The 27,199-nt window shown below is 42.2% G+C and overlaps 1 protein-coding gene across 2 annotated transcripts in view; it reads left to right on the forward strand.

Annotated features, from left to right (window-relative positions):
• The window catches only part of neto1l (neuropilin (NRP) and tolloid (TLL)-like 1, like), a 450,458-nt gene that overhangs the window by 219,666 nt on the left and 203,593 nt on the right, over positions 1-27,199 (forward strand). The window contains exon 1 of one of the 2 annotated variants that reach the window (XM_082546514.1): positions 7,941-7,960. The exons of the other annotated variant lie outside the window; for it this stretch is intronic. The gene's annotated coding sequence lies outside the window, so the exon portion shown is untranslated. Of the gene's footprint in view, positions 1-7,940; positions 7,961-27,199 lie in introns of those variants that run through there. 2 annotated transcript variants of the gene reach the window in all.

Below are 27,199 nucleotides of genomic sequence, written 5' to 3' on the forward strand. Positions count from 1 at the left end.
ATGACAAGAGATAGTGTCATTGTAGTAATGAGTCTCTTTGAAATATCAAGATAAGTGCTGGAAAAAAACACAAATTTAGGTTGTAGTTTCAGGAAACTGTGTATCCAATTAACCTTTAATGACACCGCCATCAGAGTAACCCTGTGCTGTCTTTAGCATACAGCAGCGTGGAAGAATAAATGACTTAGAGTGGAAAAAGATATAGTTTGACAAACTGCTAAACAAGGTTTAAACACACAAATGGAAAAAACTGGAAAAACTGAATAATAGAATGATTTTCCCTAATTGGAAAACAGTTATTGATGAGTCCACAGAAAAGATCAGTGTGCAAGAGGCCCTGTGTTATTGAAGTTTTAACAAGGATAAATGGCATAGACTCCGGGTCACCCTACTGGGAATCTTCCTGTTCTGCAACAATGGGGCTACAGTGATGTCTTCGTAAATGAACTGGGCTGCAAACTGAGTGCACTTTTACATTTAATAATTCCCCAAATCTTTGCCTGTGCTTAATAGTTACAAAGAGTGGACAATTAAAAAAAAGCCAAACAGTGATGTGGCTTTAGTCACGCACAGCTGGTCTGGTAATGTCACTTGTCAGTGCGTAGAAGTGCTCTGTCTTAGTTAGAAGCTTTGTCACCTCCGGCCTGAGGATATCTCACTAAATTGTTGCTATGTTGCCCTTGAGGTTTCTTGTTTTGTTTTTTTCTCCTCCTTTCAACACTTTGTGGGTTTGTCTCCAGATCCCATGAGATAAAACAATCATGAGAAAACAGTGCAAGCACACATCTGTCTAAAGAGCAGACAGGTAGTACTGAAACCACAAAGAAAAAGCTGATGTCACATGTTAATACCTGCACAACAAAAGCAAACAAAGAGCAGTATTTCTCAAGCTTAGGTACTACTTTTCTTCGCCTCCTCGTTTAATGTCACTTATTGGTACGAAGGCCAAACCCGATTTTTGATGCCGAGTGTGCAATACCGCCACAAATTCCCAAACTTTGCAGCTCTCCTGGTAAATTATCAGCTCCTCTTTCATAAATACGAATGAACAAAAACACATTTGCGGTGTATAATAAGATGCAGTAATTAATGTCATCGATTCACATCTGTAAGGATACTGACTGGGAGAAATGTGATTACTTTTATCACATTTCAAAACTTGGAGTTAGTTTCGGAGCCCTGTAACTCAGTTAGCGTGTGACTGTGGAGAGAGCGAGAGGGCTGCTCCTGCTCTGTGATTGATGAGCGCACACCGGGGTAGGCTATTAAAAAAAGCTGCAGCGTATTCCATAGACAATGGCAATAAACATATTCAGGGTGCTGAATTCAAAATGACTTATTTAGGGAAAGAAAATGCAATTTTTGCACCAACCATAACCATAAACCTTGGATTAATGGGAACGCCATGTGTGCATTTAAATGCAAAACCACATAGACACACAAACACACAGAGGTGAATGCCTTTGTATTTACTCTATGAGAGATTATTATTGCTATTAAAATCAGCAAGACCACAAAATAATAATAATTTTTTGCATTAGGCACATTTTACTGAGGAACACTGTTAAAGGTTTGAGTCCTTGGTAATTATATTCCTTTTCAAGACAAAAAAATAAATAAAAAAGGAACAAAAAATAGAGAATTTGAAGGCCATACAGTTGCCCTCACTTAGCTTAGCATTAAGAAGTGGCAACCTTCTGGTCTGAAAAATTTGTTCAAAGCAGAAGTGCCAAAAACTGGAGTTGCATGAAGGGCCACTTAAAGCTGGCTAAAAAAAATGAACTAAAATATCCAGCTTTAGAGATAATAACAAGCTTAGGCCTTTTTTATTTTCATTATTGATTTTAACTCCATTTAAAGTATATTCAGGGTTGAAATTATACATTATAATACCAGTAGGCACTGTTTTCCTGTTTAGCTAACAGTTGTATCTCTAAGGCTGACATGAATTCCCACTCTGCACTTCCACAGAGTCCACAGTGAATGGGTCTTATGTAGCTGAAGTGCTGCAAAAATAACTCATCAGAATTAATCCAGTGAATTTTCATGATGTTTTGAATTAATCGTTACATTTTGATGGGGTTTCTAGTGGATTACATTGGTTTCTTGTGACTGTGAGGTATTTCGGTAGGCTACAACCATGTGAATCATATTGATTTAACTCATCTAATGAGTAGAGAACAGTTTTTTTTCAGCTACAGCTATAAAATATAGGCATTTGTGTTCACAATACTCAATGTAGCCCTGTGAAAAAGCTACAGGCTTACTGCTTCCATAGGTATTAAGACGGTATGCCATGTGCCGACGATTAAATTCAGTTGATTAACTAGTCATCTTCTCTATAAAAGAAGATGTTTTGGCAGCTTCCTGGGCTGGAGAGTTCAGGTGTGTCTTAACACAATATCACAATCCTCGTCTCAGCAAATTAACACCAAGGTCAGATTGTGCAATGATCAGAGAAATTGCAAAAAGACTCCATCCCTCCGCGTGCCTGTCGAGTTAGCCCGTCAAATGTTAAAGTTCATGACAACAAAATTAAAAAAGGCTGAATAAGTGTGACTTGTTTTGAAAGGTTCCCAGGAGAGAGCCATGTCTCTGAAAAGGACATGGCACAGCTCAGGTTTGAAAAGCTGCATGTGAACTAACTAAAAGGCTTCTGGAACAAAGTACTTTGGACAGATGAGACCAAAGTGGAAATGTTAGGCTTTAATGCTGTGATTGGTGAAAACTAAGCACAGCATATCAGCAAGTGATGATCTGGGAGCCACTGAGTCCATCACGAACTCTGTATACCAAAGTATTCAAGACTCAAATGTGAGGTCATCTGTTTAACAGGTAAAGTTTGGCCAATATTGGGCCATGCAACAGGACAATGATCTCAAGCACCGCAGATACAGTATTTACTGTACAACCGAATGCTGAAAACCAAAGAGTTGCAGTGACCCAGACAACGTCTAGACCTCAACCTGATTGAAATGGTGTGGTGGAACTTTAAAAGAGCTGTGCATAAATGAAGGCCCACAAACCTCAATGAACTGAAGCAACACTGTATAGAAGAGTAGGCCAAAATTCCTCCATGACAATATGGGATGATCTGATATCCTCGTGTTGGTGTTGTTCCCAGACCATCATGAAAATGTTGTTCCAGGTTCAACATTGCAAGTGACCAATCACATTGTTGTGACGTTATTCTTTTGCGCGCCAAGCCATTCGTGCATTTATGAAATTCCAATGTTGCAAGGACAATATCAATTCTGCTTACTGTTTATTAAAGGGTTACGGTTAGGGTTAGGGTCAGGGTCTGTTGAGCGGCAGACAGAGGCGGTTTCACGCAGCTTTAGTACAGTTTTTTGTTTTACGCCGGTTTTTCCCGAAGTCGCAAAAGTATGACGTCACAACATTCTGATTGGTCACTTGCAATGTTGATCCTGGAACAACATTTAGTATGATGATCTGGGAACAACACCAACACGAGGATATCAGATCAACCGACAATATGACAGATTGATAAAGTCATAGAGAAAATGACAACTTAATATTCTAGCTGCTAATAGCGGTTCAAAAAGGTTTTGAAACATGGGGTGCACCTTTTCATATGCATGTAACTCTGCTCATAATGATTGTTCATTTCTTTTTTAGACATTTACCCCACCCTCCCAAAAAAGTAGGATATAGGCTTTTTTTTCTGGAAAAAAAAAGTTTCATTTACTGATATTGTTCAGGACAATCTTGCAAATACCTTCTAGATGAATTGCAGCTATTTTTGGCACAATGAGAATAGTAGAAACTGAAAAGAATCAGAGATCAACTCTGGTGTTACTGAAAGATACGTTATCGGCTCTTTACTTTCACCAATAGGTATATTTTTTCAAACCTGTTTTTCATTGGCCAATGTTAGAATCATATTTTATATTATATTAATAATGTAATTTGCTAACCATGCTCAATAGCTAGCGCTAATGTTAGCTGACTCCGTAGGACTATTAAAATTAATTAACTAAATAATTAATAAAATCAAATATATTGAAGGAATGATGAATGATAGCACAATAACATCACTTAAAAGCAAATGTTTTTTGGCTGTTGGTGATGTTAGTTTTTGTTGATGTCTGTGCTACGCTAAGCTAATCTTCCCAGCTAGCTATAACTTGTGAACTTTATATTTAGGCTACGTTCAGACACAGAAGAAAGGGAATATAGCTTTTTCACATTAGTAAAGAAAAAAAAATCACTTTGCAGTCCTTGCTGTATATTTAAAAAAATGGCTACATTTAAAAAACACAAAATTACAGTCATCCAAAATCTCGCTGCCATTCAGACTGCAGGCTTCGATTCAGTGTTGAACAGAGGAAGATTTAATAGCCTCTTACTGAAAAAGAAATATCTTTGGGTCGACATAGCAGAGCAGGTGATTAGCAATAATGTAGAAGCTATCCAAAATGAGGCCGCTGCTGGGTGGGGAAGGAAAGAGACAGAGAGAAATCAACACTGTTAGAAATGGATAATTCATAAATGCACTGTTCATGGTGATATCTCCAGAGATGACAGAGTACATACATCTGCAAATTGTAGTAGATGAGAATTTAATAGCAAAGTAATGAGTCTTTTGGATCTACATATAATATGCAGCTCAAACACAGTCAGAAACCTTCAATAAACATCTCATTTTATAAAATTATTTGTGCTTTTGGTCTTTTCCCGAGGTCATATTACTTAACCAAACACACAAGTGCACTTACTGTACACATGCCCATGTATGATGGGAAGTGTGCTTGCACATTCACAGATAGTGGGTACAGGTGCTGCAGTATTCAAAGTATCTCCTTGGGCTTTAAAGCTCTGACAGGGAACCAGACAAGGCTTCTTTCTTCACACTCCCCCTCCCTGCAACACCCCTCCCAGCCGCAAAAATATTACCAGAGCTTCCCCAGGGAGAAGCAGAGGGGAAACGTGATCTGGAAGAGAGGGGCGAATCCACCACAACAACAGCTGTTTCCAAATCACAACAACCTGGGGAAGGGTTGTGGGTTATATTTTATGGGTGGAGCGGGACCACGGATGTTCATTTATTTATCTCCACAGTCAGCATTGAGGTGTGTGTGTTCTTGTGTGTGTTTGTGACAAGTTATCTCATAGCTCACTTTCTACTTTCACAGGAACACGCCTAAGGTCATTGGTTACTCCGCAGAGTTCTGAGACCTCTGCCACAGCGGGTCACGTGTGCAGATGATGAGTATGTAAAAATAATCAATTTCATGCGTCAAAATATTATAATGAATGTATGAAACATAGAAAATCTTATTGAGTTGGTCTGATGCCATTTACTTTCCTCTTCACTCGCTTTCATAGATGCCACTTCTCCACGGGTACAATTATGTTGAGAGCAATTTCATATTTCAAGTATGTAAATATCAACGCTGGGCAGCCACAAACAGTCCATGTACAGAAAATATGTAGGCTGTCGCACGATAACCCTTGCCTGTGCCATGCTAACTCACTATTTAAAATCTAAATTAGCTTGCATGTGCATTCCAACACATTCCTGCTCGAACACACGTACGCTCAAGGAGTGAGATTAGTCTGATGGTTCTCAGTAGACCCAACTCCAAACACACATGCCTCTGCTGGGGTAAATGAGAGGGCATGTACTGGAGCTGAATACAAACATAACCATTAGAAGGTTGAACAGGCCAGTCTGTTGCGATGACCTTGGACATGTGCTGGTGTCGACTCTCCTTTGCTACATGCTGTTATTATTTAGGTTATCTTCTATTCTACAAGCAGAACAATAACACATCTGGTATCATTCACACTCGGTGGACCAAACTAGTCCATATGGAAACAGTATAGACATTTTATATCTGAAACTTGAAAATGTATGGTTTATTGCTAACAACATCCTCTGTAGCACATGCTGAGCTTCAGTGTAGGTCCGTCTGTCTGCTGCTCCAAACTGGGGTATGCCAATTGCCATTTACAGTACTGCAGGTAATATAGTGACCATAAATAATTCCTTCACAACAGAAAAACGCTAAAACTTCCTCCTGTACAAGTGCAGCTAACAGCAGAACAGGTGCTGAGGTAATGTAGAGTGAGCCTCATGAGAAAGCTACTTAAAAAAATAAATTACATAACTAAAGCAGTAAGGTGCATGTTTTTCATTTAAGCACATGTTACTTATCCAGTTTCGATGTACAGCAGATAAAATTCTTACTGGCTAGTCAAGCTAGGAGGCCATGTTGTTATGGGTGAGTGCAAGAGAAATGAAAGTAGACACTTTGCTTTCACAGCTTCAATTTTATATCTCTAAGTTTACAAAAGGCACAAAACCCTGAAGTTTGTCAACTTTCAGGAACTGTCCTAACTCTTTTAAAATAATTGTCCTTGAAATTAAATAGGAGTATGGTCCCTGTGTTAGACACTGAGTTCTAGTGATACCTCTGGTAAAAGGTGAAAATCTGTGTTAAAAGTATCGGAGGCATTTAAAAAGGATTGACAACGGCAAGAACACAAAATTTAATTGTTTAACGCAGGGGTGTCAAACTCAAATACACAGTGGGCCAAAATTCAAAACTGGAACAAAGTCGCGGGCTAACATTAATATTTATTGAAAAAAAAAATCTTCCTCCAGATATAACAAGGAACCTTTTTTTACAGACTCAAATAAGTTTTGCTGGAAAACTGAATATGGAACAAGCAAAGCTTAATACTAAACAATATATATATTAGCTGTATAATACCAGTAGGCCAGCTCTAATAGTAATTTGGTATGGCTTCGCGGGCCAAATGTAATTAGGCTGCGGGCCAAATTTGGCCCGTGGGCCAGAGTTTGACACCTATGGTTTAACGTCTAATTTGTTACACTTACACATTTCAAGCTTCATATCAGTTTTGCTCCATGCAAGCTTCTGATGAACTCCACACTTTTACAGCAATGGCTCTGTATATAGTGGCTCGCTGTTCTTTTATCACTACTACTCAAGAAGATTCAATTCAATTTTATTTATATAGCAGCAAATCACAACAGCAGCCTCAAGGCAGTCTATAATGGAAGGTAAAGACCCTACAATAATACAGAGAAAACCCTAACAATCAAGTGACCCCCTAGGAGCAACCACTGGGAAGGAAAAATTCCTTTTTACCAGGAAGAAACCTCCAGCAGAACCAGGCTCACGGAGGAGCAGCCATCTGCTGTAACTGGTTGGGGCGGGAATGGGAGGAAGACAGGCCAAAGACACACTGTGGAAGAAAGCCAGACATTAATAGTAAATAATGATTAATTGGTGTTGAAGTATATACTGTATTTGTATACTGTATACTGTACAGATTATAAGGCGCGCTGTCGGTGAACGGGTCTGTTTTCATACATAAGGCGCTAGGGATGGGTACCGGTATCCAGTGCCATGATGGCACCGGTTCTGACATAAACGGTAGTAACCAGACCGAAAAGCGGCGCACATTTCGGTGCTTTATTTCAGTGCTTTTTTTTCCTGGGATGTCATACACTTTGAATTCTAACCAATCATTGTACGTTTCCGAGGATAGTAGGCAGGTCCAGGTACGTACGTTCTTTTAGAGCAGAGCTACAGATTAAAAATGCCCAAGGCGAAGCGGTCAAAGGTCTGGCTGTACTTCACAGCAAAATATGCAAACTCAGCAGCCTGCAACAAGTGCTTTAAGCTGATACTGTGATACTGTCAAAGGAGGTAACACCTCAAATCCGATGAAACACCTGGCGAGGCATAGCGTTTTTTTTAAAAGCCGAAAAATACGCCGTATTTGATAGCTTGCTGCGAGCCCTCACACCGAGCACATCTACTGCGGGTGTGGTGCCTGTTATCGGACCCGGAGTTAGCAACATCCCCCAAAAACCCGAAGAGGAGAGTCCTGGCCCCTAGCCCTGCCAGTGTAGCAGAAATGATGATGGATGATGATGGCAGCAGCAGCCGTTCTTCTCTGCGTGAGTAGCTTAATGTTGTTCGTGTGTAATTTATGTTGAGTAGGCTAACCACGTTATTAAATTAATGCATATAAGGTGAACTAGCAAACAGCGTCGTAGTTACATGCTGCTGTCTTCTTGTTTGATGGCAGATACTCCCTTCACCCTGGCCAAAAAGGCTAAAATGACCAAAGAAAAAGTGGAAAACAGTTAAACATGAGAGGTTTTTGGACAAAGTTTGTGTTTTTTCCATTGTTTAAGCACTGCTTCCAGCCAAGAGTGATACCATATATGCCCCATAGCTGCAGAAAAGGCTAACATTGTTATCTTTTTACAAAAAACAGCTGAACATGAGAGGTTTTTGTTCTCCATTCTTTAAGCACCGGTTTGAGCACTGTTTAAGCACCGGCACCGTTTCAAAAGTACCGGTTTGGCACCGGTATCGGATAAAACCTAAACGATACCCATCCCTATAAGGCGCACTGGATTATAAGGCACATTAAGCGAAACAAAACAGTCAGATAAGTCAAACTTTACTCAACTCATTCTTCTTTCTTCCTCCACTTCCTTACCATTGATTTATTAATGCTGAATTCTCTCGCAGCTGCTCTATTCCCATGTTGTTGCAGTATATTAATGACTAACTATTAACCAACTATTGTAGATGGATTATCTCAGTTGTTCTCCTGACTGAAGTTTGATCCATGTACAGGATCCTGCCATGCGATTGCATTTGTCCCTAACCATCGGGAACCCTCACGTTAACTTTCATAGAGTGGAAAAAGTTAGCATTTACCCTCCAGCTTCACTGTGTTTATGTTATGCTAACATAGCTGTGTCGCTAGCGATCACGGAGCAGCACATTATTATATACCAGCTAGTCCAACTTCAGTAACCCTATAAATGTCACTGCTGTTTAGATTTCTGTCTTCATTTATGTTGGAAGTGATAGCAGAGCTGTACGTTTTAATTTTTTCAGAAATCTCTCAGTCAGAACATGCTATATGTATTTAGGTGGAAACTAGCGAGCTAACTTCCTGCTAACTTCTAATTCCGTTAAATTTAATAAATTCTGTTTTCATGGATGCCTGGATGTTAAACTTAATTGTTACACCTGGTAAACGACCAACGGTGATCATTTTATTAATTAAGAATTTAAAATTTAGACAGTTTTTAACTCTCAGTGCCACAGTGTTCGTTTGACTTTGGGAGCTGAAGAGAACTGAGTTTTGGACCCAGATTACTCCGCGAGGCTCCTGACTACGGTAGCCATAATGCTCTGACAATCCATCAAGCGGTGCGGCTGCATAGCTTACCAAAGTCGTACTAAAACATTTTGGGGATATTTTTCAGCGCCGTGTACCACATAAAATTGGTTGGAGGTCAGTAAGCACAACCAGAATTCATATATAAGGCACACCGGATTATAAGGTGCACTGTCAATTTTTGAGAAAATTAAAGTATTTTATGTGCACCTTATAGTCCGAAAAATACGGTATATAGCATACATTGTGGCACCTCTGTAGACGTAACTTAAATTCATCCTTCCCCTTAACTTTTGTAGCTTGTAAAGTCCCAGGGTTGCTACAACATGCTATTAAATACATTAATAAACTTTGCTTTCTAATCATTAGGACTATTTTTCCTTTATCCTGTTATGCATAACTTTTTAACCTCAACCAGGGGCTTGGACTCTGACTTGAGCCAAATGATAAAGTGGCAGCTCTGCATAATGACGGTTTGCAACATTAGGAGACTACCGTTTATTCCTATTCCTGCTATAATTGAAGATGTTTTCTGGATGAGAGATCTAAAAACACTGGTGCACAACAACTTTTCACCAGGGGGATTCTCTGCCATCCCCTCTTTCTCTTTGTGGCCCTTCTCAAGCCCATTACCTTTTTGTTGTCTTTTTCCCCCTGCGTTTTTACTTCGCCACACCATCTGTCTGTCCAGCATTTTCTAAATCAGTTTGCCCATTCGTGGCGCCCTCTGCCTCAACTTCACCCCTGGCACTTTCAATTTAGTCTCCAAAACCTCTGAATGATATGCAAGTCTGAGTCAATTTACCCCGAGTTCTTGGATGTTTGTCAAACAATACTAGAACAACAGCATGATTTGTTCTGTGCACAAATCTCAACAGTCTATACCCTCTTGGCATTGTTAAGGGAAGCCAGAAAAGGCAGAGACAGACATGGAGAAAATATCCTATCAATCTACAGGATATTAGCTGCGAGGCACCAGTTCGTACTGCCAATGATGTAACCCTCTGTGCCAGTATGAGCAAGTGCCACAATAAATTACTTCACATCATCCAATGCTTTTATCTGATGATGATAGCGCTCTGTGTGGGTTGTATGATTTCAAGCTTAAGATTTTGTTGTTGTGGCAGTGGTAGCATGGTGATTAAGAGTGCGTGAGGGGGAGAGTGAATCAGAAAACAAAACTGTGTACAAGGCTGTAATTGTACAGGGTTTATAATTCCTGCAAAGGAGGGTATTTGAACACTTAAAACCTGGAGACCCCAGCCAGCACTCCCCCAACCCCAGTCACATCCTATTGTTAAATGATACACGTATTCATCTGACATCCTTTTTAAACCCGAATGTCTGTGCTAAACCCATTTTGTACTTGGGTAAACCATGTTGCACATTTCTAAGGGGTCAGTTGTGCTCTCAACAAGCAGAGAATGGTTCTGCCATTTAAAGACTGTAACTGTGGTTCCCAAAATCCTGTGCATGCATCAAACAACACTGTATTTTGCAACTTCTAAGCATGATTTCCATTTCCATTTCAAGCTTGTTCTTGCCTCATTACAGAAAGCAGCTTTGTACCTATTTTTTTTTTTTTACCTTCCCACCAATACCTCCAGGCCTGTATTAGTGAAATAACAGCAGCTACATTTCATCCAAGCTGAGTTGGCGATGGATAAGAGAAATGTGTGGGTGGTGGGTACCTTGGCGTACCTGTGCAACCCTGAACTAGTTGGGCCAGTGGGTGATGGTGCCAGATTGCAGACCGACTGGCAAAGACATTATCACACTCAGGTTTGTAAGCTAATGCATGACTCTTCAGAAAACAAAAAAAGACAGAGAAAAGAAATGTGGAAATAATAATTCCAACTGAACAGAGGAGCGAGTGAGACAGAGAGACTGAAGGGTTCCGGGGTTACAGCATCTAGTTGCAGTATCACTTATTGCCTGACTGTCAACATCCAGAAACAAGCATTTCCCAAAGACTTGTGAATACCAGACAGAAAAACAGTCTTTGACCTCTAACATAAATCTGCAGTGCAATCCTCCATCCACATTTAAGCATAACTGCTTCTAGACTATCCATTCATTGGCTGCTAAATCTCTGTCATCATCCCCTATTAACCTTAAATGTATCACTAATCTAACATTACAGACCGAAAGTAAACTACAAGTATGCACACATATGCTATGCTAAATAACTTGATGGTTTTCTAGTAATTACTAATTTGCTTACTTCTCATGTAGCAGAAATGAGACAGTGAGGAGTATATGCTTGTCCTAAAGAGGGGATAAAGCATGATTCTGAATCCCTGCTGAAAAAAGACAGAATTTATTATTTGGCATCATCTTATTAAAATAACAGGCCTTATTAAAAGGTCAGTAATTACTTATTTACACGCACAGAGGCTGCAGATGCTTATGGAAAAAATAATTCTCTAACTAGACCTCTCTGACATGCTGCTGTATCAGGAAAGTTACACAAAACCAAAAAATGATAACAACCCTAAATTAAAGAATGGTTCAGTCTAATAAGAACCATCATCATCAGGCATCAGCAGTAATACAAACATGCTAATGAGCGAATAGACTAACAAGCCCTGAATCTACTGCTCAGCCCTGACTTGTATCAAAGCCAGGAAAAATAGCAGTAGAAAACAATTTTCTTTATTTCTTTTGTTTGTTTGTTTGTTTTTTTGGGGTTTTTTTTAGCCAGCACTGATTGAAAAATTATCACCTTTTGAGCTGATGAAACTTGTTCGAGAACAGTTTGTTTTCATCCCACTATTAGGTTATAAAACATATAAATATCATTCATTTCTAAATGAATTCTCATTCTATTTAACTATAACTCGCTATTTAACTGCCAAATTAGCCATCGTGTGCACCAGCCGGTCGCTAACTGCTTCTGTCTGTAATAGCTGAGAGCTTAGAAGCTAAAAATGAGCTATAGTTTGCTATAAAACTCTTAATTAAAATTCATAATTCTCTTTTCTTCTGTTTATAAGCCAATCTCAACTGTGCTGAAACAAATTATTTGACTAAATGAACAAATGTGTTGTCAGAAGAAAATAAATGCTATATATGTAGCTAATCTTAGCTCAACAGATTTCTGTAGTGGTTTAGCTAGGTGTTAGTAGCTAATACCAGAGGTTTGAACAATGTGTTCGGGGTTATTGCTCAGTCACACTACAATAAAACATAGGATGGAAAGCTCAGTGCTTTCCCAATAACCGCAGTGTTTTGGGGTTTGGTTTGTTTGTTTGTTTGTTTTTTGCAATTGCAAGTAGTTGCAGTGACCAAATGGTTGCTCAGAGGCAATACTATAAGTTGCCTGGTGGAAGGCAACTTATAGTATTGCGGCACAACTCAGACTGACTGGAATCACTCTCTGACAGATTTGCAAAGTTTTGCAAATAGTTGCACGAGCATTCATGTTTAAGACATGTATGAAATCATCATTAACTCACAAATCAGATATCCAGAAAATTATTTTTCATATCGTAGAATATCCCTCAGATCTTGGTTTGCAGATAGTAAGAGGGTCTACAGTTTTTTCAGCACTTCTAAACTCTGACATTTGGCTATTTTAAATTTGCAAGCAAGTTGAGCCTATGTCCAAATCATTTATTCTTTACATGCCCTCAGACCACCAGGATACAGCTTTAAAAATTTGGCTGAAATTCTCTCACACACATCTTTCTATCTTTTTAATTTTAATTTAAAATTTTCTTTCTTTGTAATTCTTTTATGCCATTATAATTCAGTTCTCCCATGTTTAATGAAAGAGCTCTAATACTTCTACGTCTTTCCTTTCTGGTTTCAAACATGTTAGACTTTATTAATATACTTTTGCCTTTCCAGTCTACTGACTGGAGTGCTTAAAGCAGACGACACTTTAAATACTATACGTTTCCTCTCATACACACTCTGCTTCTTTGTCTGGTGCCACCGTGCTGCTTTCAGCCTATATTATGTATTTAGCCTCTTCATATTTTTCAAACATTACAGTTTATCTTCCATTGTAAGCCAGCAGTCCTGCTTTCAGCACATAATCCATCTTTCTGACTGGTCATATACTGCCAGTGCCACCTTCTTCATGTGAACACGTTCATAGATAACTGGGAAACCTTGGATTGGCTTATCGAGTTGACCCCTTTTCCTGATTGCTGTCAGATAAAGAAAATATATCAGCTATATATTGAGCTTGGCCTCAGAGCTTGTCATTAAAAACTTTAAATAATGCTGGTGTTGAATTCAAATGCTTGCCTAAAGACTCATCATTTACATACAAGGATAGCACATTAGTTCAGGTAGCTGAAGTTAATGCACTGCTTACATCTTTGCATAAATAAATAGAGAATATATTAAATAAATAAAAATATAAAATGCTTAATTATTATGTCAATTCCTAACTCTGTTTTTTAATACAAAAAACAACATAATTTTGCTTCATTATGTAAAAATATTCTACAAATCTGAAGTGGAGAGTGTGTTGACATGTCTGACATGCTTTCACAGGGTTAAAAACTGATTAATTATACTGGTATTTTAATATGAGAGCAGGTGCATGAATAAAAAGCCATGAGCCAGGAATCCAAGCTATTAGCAACAAAACATTTACTAAAATTATAAAATAAAAGCATTTGTCACCATGAGTTTTCCATCCATCCATCCATCCATCTTCATCCGCTTTGTCCGGGGCCGGGTCGCGGGGGCAGCAGCCTAAGCATGTTTTCCATACATACTGTATATATGTAATAATCAGCATGCCAATCGGCAACCAGACCTCATGCAATCTTTCCACCAAAACACCAAAAGAAATCAAAGTGTACATCAAATCGCCAGTGTGTTTTCTACTCGCTGCTGTTGCCAGCAACACCATGTTTACTGACCTGGCAACATGTCATGTTGTGTCAAGTCCTCAGTCCTAAGAAGAGTTGCTGAACAGAAAGGTCAGAATAGCATGCTCGTAAAGGGATGTGGACAGCTTTTAGCCTATGGCATTGCTTTAATCAAAGCCAAATGCAGTTGCAGTCAGAAAACACTTCTGATTTACTCAAGCAACAGTGAACACTGGCTCTGAGTAAGACCTGTAGGATTTGTGGCAGTGAGGGCATTGACTAAGAAATCCTAACATTTCCTCAGAGGTATGAGGTGTGCACTTCTGCATGCGTGTCCGCGAATGTGTGCGGGTGCACGGACTGTCCTTGTGGCGAATCCGTGCCTTGGGCTGTTTTTTCCAGACTTTGTCGGAAACATGTTGCATGAAGCAATACACCTGCAAGTCATGGTGTGAAGTCATTGGTGCTGTGCACTTCACAATCCTCAGGCCAGTCCATGGTTAACCAGATTTATTCCTTATCTTGCAGAGAACAGCTTCATAACAAAAAAATGAGAAAAAAACCTCCAGTAAATTCTAAGGAGCTTTGCAGAAATTTCATTCGATTCAAAATTACTAGAAAAACAACTCAACACGACTCAACTATTCTTCTGGTTAATTACACAGATGAATGCATTTATTTTTTCTGAATTAAAAAAAAAACCGGATCAGTGATTCTTCAGCAACAAATACATCTTTGTATGTTTTGAAGAACAGCATTGTGGCGCGCGAGCAGCAAGCGGCCCATTTGTGAAAGCTCCTCCATCATGATGAGAGACAGCCCACACAGCTCCAAATTGCTGATGAGCATATTTTTAGTCAAGGGGCTGCCCCAGTGTCTGGCTTACATGTGGGACTGACAGAAAATGTAGAGCAGGTTTTCCAGTTAATACTGGTACAGCAAGCCTTCCTGCTCCGTAATTAACCAATTAACAAGCAACGTGTCCCACCAACACCATACCTGATTCAGTTTGCAATCAGGAATGCTCGTCTGCAAAGTTTTAATTGTGCCCGAGGCAATAACTTACTGTTTGTAATCACATTCTCCCTCTCCCTATATTGCACCATGGTGCGTTAGGGAGGAAGAAATTTACTGGCGCAAGCTAATTCGGCAAACCTCCATGTTGGAGGTGAGCACAGTGCACACTACCAGCAGCGCTTAAGGTTTTGCTGAACAACAGAATGAGAGTTAATATGTTTCCCAAATTATTTACACATTGTGCATTTACAGCCTCAGATGAGATGTGAGAGGCAGACAGGGGAGCTTTCATTCAGCACCACTCGCAGCAAGGTTGTGTTGAGACCACAGAATGCAAACACAAGCAAAGAAGAAACCTCCCTTTCTCCATAATTCAAAATGAGATATTTCATTAACAGTAGTTAATGAAAAAAAACATATTAAAGGAGACAACATTGCAGGTTTTGACTCACAAACCTGCACGCCTGGGTTGTATAGTGGAGTCAAGCCCTGTGCCAGAGCCAATCATCGTTCAGGCGGCAGACATGGTGCGTGGACTAGATGAATCACTAAGCTGTCATGTGTCTGTTTCACATTCTGACTGTCTGAAAGCAAATTATAGGTGACTTAATGTTCCTTTTTTCTCTGTATTCTGGTGTGCTGCCAGGCCATACACTGAGCTAAAAGGCAGAAATATGGTCTGTCAGATGGGAGCTGCCACTAATTGTTCAGCTCAAATCCCTCCATTTTCTTTAGGAGACCACATCCACCCACCACTTTTAAAAATATAAGGGTAACGCTATTGGCTATAATAGACATCAAGCAATTACAAGAGTCATACATTCTAATATGATAGACGCAGGAGAGACTGTGATTAGCTTTGCGCTCTTTATGGAACATGCACACACCCTAACTGCAAAACACAAACAATCTAGGGCACCGATTCCAAATTCAATTGTTGTGAACATGAAGCCAGCTAGTTTCAGGCAGTGGGGTGAGTTTGGCCCACACATACCAATTAGGCCCGTTTCCAAAGCAATACTGCACAATGCTGCCCAGAGGACTGCAGCAGAACAAGACTTTGATTTCCCTCAATGTGATAGTAATTTCATATTCCTCTGAAAAGCAGCATGGCTACTGAGGCTCGAGTCTCGAGATGAGCCATGAAGAGCAATTCACAAGAAGATGCTTGTCTGGTCATTTGCATATCATTTCGGAAACAAATACGCAAATATGTTGCGACCGGTTTGGTGAGGAGGCATTGGAAGACCTGTGCACCTGTGTGAACGGCACGGCCTCTGATGCATCCGAAAACCCTAGAAGTGGGCTTCTTTTATTAGATTCATAGCATCCCTGGGGTAGCTTTGTTAACTGTTGCGTTTGATCAGGTATTGTTTCTTGCTCCCTCCCTCACCCTCCCCACACACACTTCTGAGAGCAATGCTTGCATCTGGGATACAATAAAAAATAAAAAATCAAGGCCATAACTGAGAATCCAGCCTGTGGTCTTCACGCCGACTAAACGCAGTTGAGCTGGAATCCCACCACAGCACATCAGACAGATTGAGGAATAGTGAGGGAGGAGGCATGTAATGAGAGCCGGGAGAATTACTACACTCTATTTATAGGGATCGCGGGATTGTTTACCTTCTTTCTTAGCTACTTGTCTGGATGTGTGGTGAACTGCTAATGAGAGGATGCATCCCTGCCTCGCCACGTTGTTGTGTCACCTTCATGTTTTCGCCATATGTTGAGATTTACCTGTGAGAACCAAATGACTCATCTTTAAGGTCTGCACGCCGTCCTCATTCACATACTTTCATTCTTCTTTTCGTTATAAAATTCTATCATTTATGGGGTGGTGGTGGTGGAGTAGCGGCAGCAGCAGTGAGATAATACTTATTTCTATGTAAGACGGTGTAGGAGAGCCTATTGTTGGAATAAATCTTCAGCCTCTCATTTGACTCGCTGGGAATGCTTGATCATTCGTCACATGGGAGGAGAGAAACCAAAGTACTCCAAAGAGAGCAGAGGTGTGACTGTATGGAGGCGGCCATATTAGCAGAGATATTCTTCAGGATTATGTGCCCCTTCAACCCAGGCCAATAATTTGTCAGCAGAAGTGCAGATATGGCTCTATCAATAATCCATGGCATTGTGTATTTCCCAACTGATGCCATTATACGGCTGGGGGATGACAGCACTCACCAACTCCATCATCTTATCCACGGGGACCAGGATCTCATAAAGCGCTCTCAACGTAGACATCTCATATAACGGGTAATAACTCCAGCCAGTTAATACAGGGGAATTATCAGGGAGAGGAGCAATGAACCCAGCAGAAACCAGGGCGGCCACCTCTATGTTACTGCTCGAGAGGAAGGTGTAAAAAGAGTGGGAGGGACAAAAATGAGAGATAGGAAACAGAGGTAACGGGACAGCGAGCTAGATAAGAGAGGGAGGGCAGGCAAAAGATAAAAGACAGAGGAGGAAAGAAAAATGCGCAGAAGGAAGCAAGGCAGTTGTGTTAAACAGATGAGCAACGTTAGGAGGCAGAGGGATGAGTAAAGGCTAAAGAAGAAGTAATCAAACAAAATGCGGTGTAAACATAAAGCTTCAGTAGAGTATTTGTCTTTTTTCTTTTAAACTTTATTAACACATTACAAGAACATAGTCACCTTGAGGTCTGCCTTTAACGTTGAATCATGCATGAGAGAAATAGTGGTATATGAGGTACAGAGCACATCACGTCGACCTTCAGTGCTTGTACATCTAAGTTCATAACTGAGGTAGACAGTAATGAATGTGAAAACGTGTACATTTCAGTTGTAGCTGAACATTCATCTGTTCCATAATGCAAAAGTGGACGGCATTTTTCACCTACTGAAAAACTGTGGTAGGTGATCCAGTTTACAGTAATCCCATGTTTTCTGCATCTATCAGCAAAGCAAGAAATGTCACAGATTAGTAGGTAGAGGACTCACTCGCAGGACTCTGAAGTTTAGAGAGAGGGTGAGGGTTTATTTGAAATGTGACACCAAGTGAGAATATATACATATATACAGTGGAACAGATAACACGGGGCTCCAGGGAGTAGGGCGGGGTCCGAAGGGAAGGTCCAAGACGGGGGTACACACACGCTCTTCTTCCACTCGATCCGTAACTCAAAAATGTCCACACTAAGAAGCTCACGCTCACTCACACACATCCACAGAAATCCAGACGGCAGGGAAGACGGGCAGGGAGTCTAGAAGGCCTGTACACAGAGGAAAAAACAAAGTCAGGAGGAAACTCTAGGGGATCAAAGGAACATTTTCATAGGTTACACTACACTGACACTTGGTAATGTGACGATCCAGCGAGGAAGTAGCCTCTCTTGCCATCTTAAGTAGTCTGCCAGGATCAGTGTGAATGAGCCACAGGTGTGTGTTCAGGGTGGGTTCAGAGGCGGGGAACCAAGGTCCAGTTCCACCCTGGTGGGAGAGGTTAAGACAAACAATACACACACCACGACCTCTCCAGATCTTGAGAACCATGACAGTACCCCCCCCTCAACGGGAGCCTCCAGGCGACCCACCAGGCTTGTCCGGATGGGCGCGATGGAAATCCCGGACCATACCCGGGTGAAGGATGGCCGACCTAGGGACCCAAGAGCGTTCCTCCGGGCCATAGCCCTCCCAATCCACCAGATACTGAACTCCCCGTCCACGGCGCCGCGAGTCCATGATTCGCGTAATGGCATACGCGGGCAGGCCATCAATGAGCCGGGCGGGTGGCGGGGGCCTGGAAGGAGGGCACAGAGGACTGGACAGGTGTGGTTTCAACTGAGACACATGGAACACGTTGTGGACACGCATGCTACGCGGGAGCTGCAAACGGACCGAGACTGGGTTAACAACAGCCTCGACGGTAAAGGGTCCAATGAAGGTGGGTGTGAGTTTCTTAGACTCTGTGCGGACAGGGACGAACCTCGTGGAGAGCCATACCTTTTGCCCCGGTGTGTAGGTGGGTGCGGGCAACCTCCGACGGTCAGCACGGGTAGCTCGCCAGAGTCGCCGACATTTGCGGAGGTGGTGCTGCACAGAGGGAACGAGATGCTCACCTTCCACAGATGGGAGAAGGGCCGGCTGATATCCAAGCGAGGTCTCGAAAGGCGACATTCCAGTGGCGGAGGAGGTGTGGCTGTTGTGAGCGTACTCAATCCAGGCTAGATGCGAGCACCAGGTGTTTTGGTTTGTCGAGGCCACGCATCGCAGGGCTGTTTCCAGTTCCTGGTTCAGCCTCTCCGTCTGCCCATTGGTTTGGGGATGGTACCCTGAAGAGAGACTGACCTGGGCACCAATGGATGAGCAGAATTCTTTCCATACCTTGGATGTGAACTGCGGCCCACGATCAGAGACGATGTCAGAGGGAATTCCATGAAGGCGAAACACGTGGTTGGTAAGCAGCTGGGCGGTCTCTAGGGCTGTGGGAAGCTTGGGTAATGCTACAAAATGTGCTGCTTTAGAGAAGCAATCGACAATAGACAGAATTACTGTGTTACCTGCCGAAGGTGGAAGTCCAGTAACAAAGTCGAGGGCAATGTGTGACCACGGTCGACCCGGGGTAGGGAGTGGATGAAGTAAGCCTGCGGGAGGAGTGTTTTGTGACTTATTTTGGGCGCAGGTAGTACAGGCTTTAACATATTCTCGGGCATCTTGGGCTAAAGATGGCCACCAGAAGGCGCGTTCCAGAAAGGCAATGGTGCGTTGGATTCCAGGGTGACATGAGAATCTTGCTGTGTGGGCCCATTGGAGCACCTGGGATCGTACGGACGAAGGGATGTAGAGCCGCCCCGGGGGTCCTGTCCCCGGATCAGGTTCGGTACGCTGGGCCTGCCGCACCATTGACTCAATCTCCCAAGTGAGGCCTCCTATGACACAGCCCGGAGGAAAGATCGACGCCACCTCCCGATCCCCCTCAGAGGATGAAAACTGACGTGATAAAGCATCTGGTTTGACATTTTGGGACCCGGGCCTGTAAGTAATGGAGAAATTGAAATGGGTGAAGAAAAGCGCCCACCTGGCTTGACGTGCGTTGAGGCGTTTTGCTGCCTGAAGGTAGGCGAGGTTCTTGTGGTCGGTCCACACAATGAAAGGCTGTGCCGTCCCCTCTAGCCAATGCCGCCACTCCTCAAGTGCCAGTTTGATGGCGAGTAGCTCCCTGTCGCCAACATCGTAGTTTTGCTCTGCGGGTGAAAGCCGACGAGAGAAGTAAGCGCATGGATGGAGTTTACCTTCAGTATTCTGAGAGAGGACGGCCCCCACGCCCACATCCGAAGCATCCACCTCCACGATGAAGGGTTGGTTGAGATCCGGCTGGGAGAGGATGGGAGCGGAGGCAAACCGTTGTTTCAGATGAATGAACGCCTCCGCGGCTGCCTGTCCCCACTGGAACGGAACCTTAGGGGAAGTGAGGTGAGTAAGAGGTGAGACAATTTTGCTGAAGTCACGGATGAAACGGCGATAGAAATTCGCAAACCCCAAAAAACGTTGAAGCTGTTTGCGGTTTGGGGGTGTGGGCCACTCCAAAACCGCTTTGACCTTTCCAGGATCCGGTCTCAAGTTTCCCTGCTCAATTATGAATCCAAGGAAAGAAACAGTGGTTACATGAAACTCACACTTCTCTGCTTTGACAAAAAGGCGGTTTTGCAACAATCTTTGTAACACCAGTTTGACATGTCTTTCGTGCTCTGACACTGACCTGGAGAAGATGAGTATATCGTCCAGGTAGACGAAAACAAAGTGGTTGAGGAAGTCTCTGAGGACGTCATTTACGAGGGCTTGGAAGACTGCCGGGGCATTTGTTAATCCAAAAGGCATTACAAGATATTCAAAATGTCCCAGATGGGTGTTGAAGGCAGTCTTCCACTCATCCCCTGCCCTAATGCGAACCAAATGGTAAGCACTGCGGAGGTCGAGTTTACTGAACATTTTCATCCCGTGGAGAAGCTCAAACGCTGAGGTCAGCAGGGGCAGCGGGTATTTATTCTTGACAGTGATTGCATTCAAGCCCCGATAGTCAACGCATGGCCGGAGGGACTTGTCCTTCTTGTCCACGAAGAAAAATCCTGATGCCAAGGGAGAGGTAGATGGCCGAATGAGTCCCGCAGCCAGAGCATCAGTAATGTACTCCTCCATGGCTTCTCTTTCTGGCCGTGACAGGCTATAGAGTCGGCTAGTAGGCAACGGAGCTCCTGGTAACAAGTCAATGGCACAATCATAAGGCCGGTGTGGGGGAAGGGAACAGGCGCGATCCTTACTAAACACCTCCGCTAGTTCATGGTACACTGAAGGAACTGCTGTTAGGTCCGGAGGAGTCTGCGGGGGTGATGCGGAGGAGCCAATGGATGGAATGGCTGATTTTAAGCAAGTCATATGGCAACCCTCCCCCCATCTAGACACACAGCCCACCTGCCAATCAATCAGTGGGTTATGCTGCAACAGCCATGGATAGCCCAGAACCAGAGGCGTCAGCGGAGCTTTGAAAACAAACAGACTGATTAATTCAGTGTGATTTCCAGACAAACACAGGGTGACTGGTTCAGAAACATGGGTGACATCAGGCAAACGCTGTCCGTTCAGAGATGAGGCTCGAAGAGCATGGGGCAGAGGTTCAATAGTTAGGCCCAGTTTCTTAGCGAGTGATGCATCAATAAAACTCTGTTCGGCCCCCGAGTCTATCAAAGCCTTGAGTGAGTGAGTGGTGGCGTGAACAGTGAGCTTAGCTGGTAACAAAAGATGAGGAGGGGAATGAGAGATGTTTATTTCGCCCACCAGTACCCCCGTTTCTACTGGCGGGCACGCCCTTTTGCTCGTGCGGGGCAGACGGCGATGAAATGTCCGTGACGGCCGCAGTATAAACACTCACCAGCCATGAAACGGCGCTGCCTCTCCGTTGGTGTAAGCCGGGCACGTCCAATCTGCATCGGCTCTGCCTCGCCGGGGCTCACATCCACCGAGGCCGGCTGTTGTGGTGAAGCAGCACTACCGGCAAAAATCCCAACACTGAGCGGAGCACTCTGGGAAACTGAGTGGCGCGTCCCACGGCGCATTCGCAGGCGCTCGTCAACGTGAATGCACAGGGACATTAATGAGCTGAGAGATGATGGTAATTCCCTCGTCATGAGCTCATCCTTCAAATCCTCCGCAATATTGTTGAGCAGAACCTCCTTTACTGCCTCTTCTTTCCACCCGGTTTCTACAGCGAGAATGCAGAAGTCAACCGAGAAGTCAGCCATAGTGCGTTTACCTTGTTTCAGATTTAGTAGACGCTGTGCAGCAGCAGAGGGCCCGCCATCCCTTTCAAACACGCTTTTGAATTCAGTCAGGAAGTCGAGGTAGGAGATATTCGGCAGGGTTTTCAATAGCGCCTGAGCCCACTGGAGCGCGCGATCTCGTAACAGCTGAACAAAGAAAGCAATCCGGGCACCGTCGCTGGCATACGTCCTGTTCTGCTGACGGAAAAACAGGGAGACTTGGGCAAGAAAACCCGAACATTTTTCCAGCTCTCCTGTAAATGGCTCGGGGCTAGGCATCGTCCTCCCCGGGGCCTCTAGCCAGGCAGCGGGAGGGTCGGGGGGTGCAGCAGCGGCCTGGGGATTCGGAGATGGAGAGGGACTTACACGCGGAGATGGGTTTACGCTCGGAGAGGGCGAGCTTACCAGGGGTGTGCGCTGGGCGAGAGCCTGTGTAAGAGCGGAGAGCTCTTTATTGATATGGTGGAGCATCTTCTCGTGCCGCTCCAGCAGGGCTTCCTGAGTGAGGAGAGCCCGTTGAACAGGGTCAGAATCCGCTGAGTCCATAGTGGCTGGATCGTTCTGTCACAGATTAGTAGGTAGAGGACTCACTCGCAGGACTCTGAAGTTTAGAGAGAGGGTGAGGGTTTATTTGAAATGTGACACCAAGTGAGAATATATACATATATACAGTGGAACAGATAACACGGGGCTCCAGGGAGTAGGGCGGGGTCCGAAGGGAAGGTCCAAGACGGGGGTACACACACGCTCTTCTTCCACTCGATCCGTAACTCAAAAATGTCCACACTAAGAAGCTCACGCTCACTCACACACATCCACAGAAATCCAGACGGCAGGGAAGACGGGCAGGGAGTCTAGAAGGCCTGTACACAGAGGAAAAAACAAAGTCAGGAGGAAACTCTAGGGGATCAAAGGAACATTTTCATAGGTTACACTACACTGACACTTGGTAATGTGACGATCCAGCGAGGAAGTAGCCTCTCTTGCCATCTTAAGTAGTCTGCCAGGATCAGTGTGAATGAGCCACAGGTGTGTGTTCAGGGTGGGTTCAGAGGCGGGGAACCAAGGTCCAGTTCCGCCCTGGTGGGAGAGGTTAAGACAAACAATACACACACCACGACCTCTCCAGATCTTGAGAACCATGACAAGAAAGCAGCGATCGATGGTAAAGGTTTAAATAAGGACAGGAGTGTGTCTAAAGTGAAGTTGTATAGATTTTCTATTGAATTTTCATATTTTGCTTGATCATTAATAAAAACAAAATACAAAAGTAATATAATGGATGGTGTTCAACCATACACAAATAAGCATGAGTAGTTGTTGTAAACATTTTTGTGTGTAAATCGTGGGTATTTGTAAAGGTTCCTCTTGGATTTAATCACTTTATTGTTTATTGTGTTACTTTTCTCAGCCCATAATTAACAACTGTTATCACAAATGGTTGTGAAGACGGTGTGTTTTGCAGCCCCAAAGCTGGGAAGCAGTTTAAAATGTGTATAAAATCAATAAAATGTGATCAACATTATCAAATTTTGAAACTTTTTTTAAATTTTTTTCTTGGGGTGGGGGGGTGGGTGGGGGGGGAACATCTCAGAACTAATTAGAATAATTGCTAAAATGTTTATGTTAATGTTGTCCAAAAGGCTGAGTCTTTCAGAAGTAATGACTGGTAATGGATAAAAAGCCCCCTAGTCCTCTACACTAACTGAGCACACACATTGATACAGCGCAGTGCTTTATTGTGTACTTTTAAGAGTTTTCTGGCTATCACACGCACACTCACAATGCAATGGATGCACTGGGGTTGTCTCCAACATCATGACCAAGGGCACACTGATGTAAGGACTGGAGGAAGCACCGATCTTTTTCTCTCATTGGAGAAAAGTTCACATTGTGAAATACTGAATGCAAGAATATACAGATTGGAAATATCAGTGTAACTTTGCAATATTGTGGGGATTATGCAACTGATCGTACATAATATCTTTAAAAAAACAGAGAATACGGAGAAAAAGACCAAAAAAAGTATAGATTCACTGTGATCTCCAGTCCTTGAGATGGCAAAGCAGTGAAAAAAAAGGCTGGAAAAAAAAAGTAGTAGTCGAAATTTCTGTAGTGGAAATTAAAAAAAAAAAGAAAATCGGTTTTGGTAAACAAAAAAATCTAGATTTGGTGTCATCTTCTGTGGGAAATAGCTCCTTTAAAAATGAAATGAAAAGTTATTTTAAATTAAAATTTGAGAATTTGAAATACATTTGGCAAATCACACAACCCATATCTGGCTGAGGAGAATAAAGATCACCTTATTATCACTGCACAGCTCAAAAGCCAGTAATAATTATTTGATCCCTTGCTGAGTTTGTAAATTTGCTCACCTCCAAAAAAACCCTGAACTGTCTCTAATTTTATGGTAGTTTCACTTTTATGAAGAGAGAGAGAGCTTATGAACCAAAAATCCATAAAATAAACCCCACATTACATAAAAGTTTGAAACTGTACTTGGTGGAGGAATCCTTGTTGCACCGCTGTAAGACATTTCTTGTAGTCGGCCGCCAGGTTTGGTGGAGGTTTTGTGGAGAGGTTGGAATGGAAGAAATTGATTTTGTGGATGGGTGCGCTCTATGGACATAACAAGTTGAGATGCGGAGCATCTGTAATTGATTGATTCATTGATTGTAATCTTTGTACTGCATGGGTATAGATGATCAAATAGTTACTTCATTATTTCGTGCAAATCAATATGTAATTTGTGTGTTTTTTTTAAATGATTTTTATTTATTTATTGTATTTTTTTTCCTCTTCTGTCTCTCTAATAAACTAAAAATTAGGGAGTGTTCATTTCTTTAGAAGTGAGCAAACAATTTCAGCAGGGGCTCAGATTTTCCTCCACTGTATAAAACATTCTACTTCCAATACTACAGCAACTATTTTCCTCAGTTACAGAGTTTAAAAGAAGAAGAGATGATACAACACCGTGGTAAACTTTTCCCAACATAAAATCAAAGACGAGCATATAGTTTTCAACAAATGTGAAAACTATATGCAACTATATTGCATTGAGATTGAAATGAATTAAACATTGGCTTTAAATAATTTACAAATCACTGGAAACGTGGGTGTATGTTGTATTTTTAACATAACACGACTGAAAAGATCCTCACACTCTGGATTCCCCTTTTGGATTACTGCAGTAAAATGAAGTTATCTTTGCTAAGGTCTCTGTAATGAAGAGCTTAAACTTGTAATCCCCATAATCCAAATCAAAGCTGTCTTTAATTGTTTCCATATTACAGTATCATTTAGACTGAGCTGACTTTACTTAAACGCAGGATTACGACACTGTTTACTCTGAGACCTGCCCATGACTGAAAAACAAAATACGTCTTTGTGTTAAGTCTCTGACTTTTTGAAAATATTTGACTATTATAACCTATTTTTAACCTTTATCAAGCTATTTCCAAACATTTGTCATCGTGTTTTATGATGTCTATAGGGTGTCAGTAAGGAATAGTTATTCTAAATGTCCAACAGAAAACCTGAGGGACGGGCACTCCATTTAACAGTGTAAAAAATGAATTTTCACTGAGACTTTTAACTGTCCTGGAAGAATAATAAAAAGGAAAAAGGCTGGCTCACACCATCCAACCTGAAACTACACTACAAGGGCTCCAGTGTCCTCCAAGCAGACTCAACAGGGACTTGAAAATACTATAAGAACAACTGTTCCTTTATGGTGTCCACAGTTGTGTGTGTGTGTGTGTCTGCATGGGAGTATTATCCTGCCCATCCTCTGGGCTTAGTAAGCTAGTTTGCTTTTTTTTATTAGCAATATGTTTAGCAAGGACAAGAAAGTGTCCCTCATTTTCACCATGAAAGATAATGTTTTTCGCTAACTGCAATGACTGATTTTTTTTTAAACCGGGTGCTAAAAAAAGACAACAGACTAAAACCACAACTAGTGTAGTCTTAACTTTGTTAGATATGTCATTCAGCAGATTCGTGTGTTGCAGATTACTATCCAGTCGTTTAGTGATGACGTGACGAATCCTACTTCCGGGCCTAAAGTAGTCTGCGTTTAATATGGCTTTTGTGTTGTTAACATGTTTAATGTTTTGTATTTTCTTCTATTTAATCTCAAAAAGCTCCTAAAACAGTCAGTGATCACCGTTGACCTCCCTCGGCTTTTATTACCGCTAATCATTTATTTAAGCTCAGTTTTTTTTAAAACCTTAGGATGTAACTACAGCCCAGCCCATGCAGCAGTATATGAATGACTAACCTCGTATTGTGGATGGATTATCTCAGTTGTTCTCCTGGCTGAAGTTTGGTCCTTTTACAGCATCCTGCCATGCGATTACATTTGTTCCTGACCACTGAGAACACTCACGTTAACTTTTATCGAGTGGAAAAAAAGTTAGCTTGTTTATATTATGCTAACATAGCTGTATCGCTAGCGGTCACGTAGCACATCATTATATACCAGCTAGCCAAACTTCAGTAACCCTACAAACGTCACTGCTGTTTAGTTTTCTGTCTTCATTTATGTTGGAAGTGATAACAGAGCTGTACGTTTTAATTTGTTTCTAAAACCCCGCAGTCAGGACATGCTATATTGTATTTAGATAGAAGCTAGCGAGCTAACTTCCTGCTAACTTCTAACTCCGTTAAATGTCATAAATTCCGTTTTCATGGATGCCTGGATGTTAAACTCAGTTGTTACACCTGGTAGAGCAGAATGCTGATCATTTTATTAAAGATGGAAGACTTTAGACAGTTTTTCAACTCTCAGTAATGCCATAGTGATCGTTTGATATATGGACCTGCAGCGGAGTTTAGGCCCAGACATGGCTAGTGACGTCAGACTTAACGA

The sequence above is a fragment of the Aulonocara stuartgranti genome, assembly GCF_965226115.1.
Source record: "Aulonocara stuartgranti genome assembly, chromosome: 9".
Lineage (NCBI taxonomy): Eukaryota > Metazoa > Chordata > Actinopteri > Cichliformes > Cichlidae > Aulonocara > Aulonocara stuartgranti.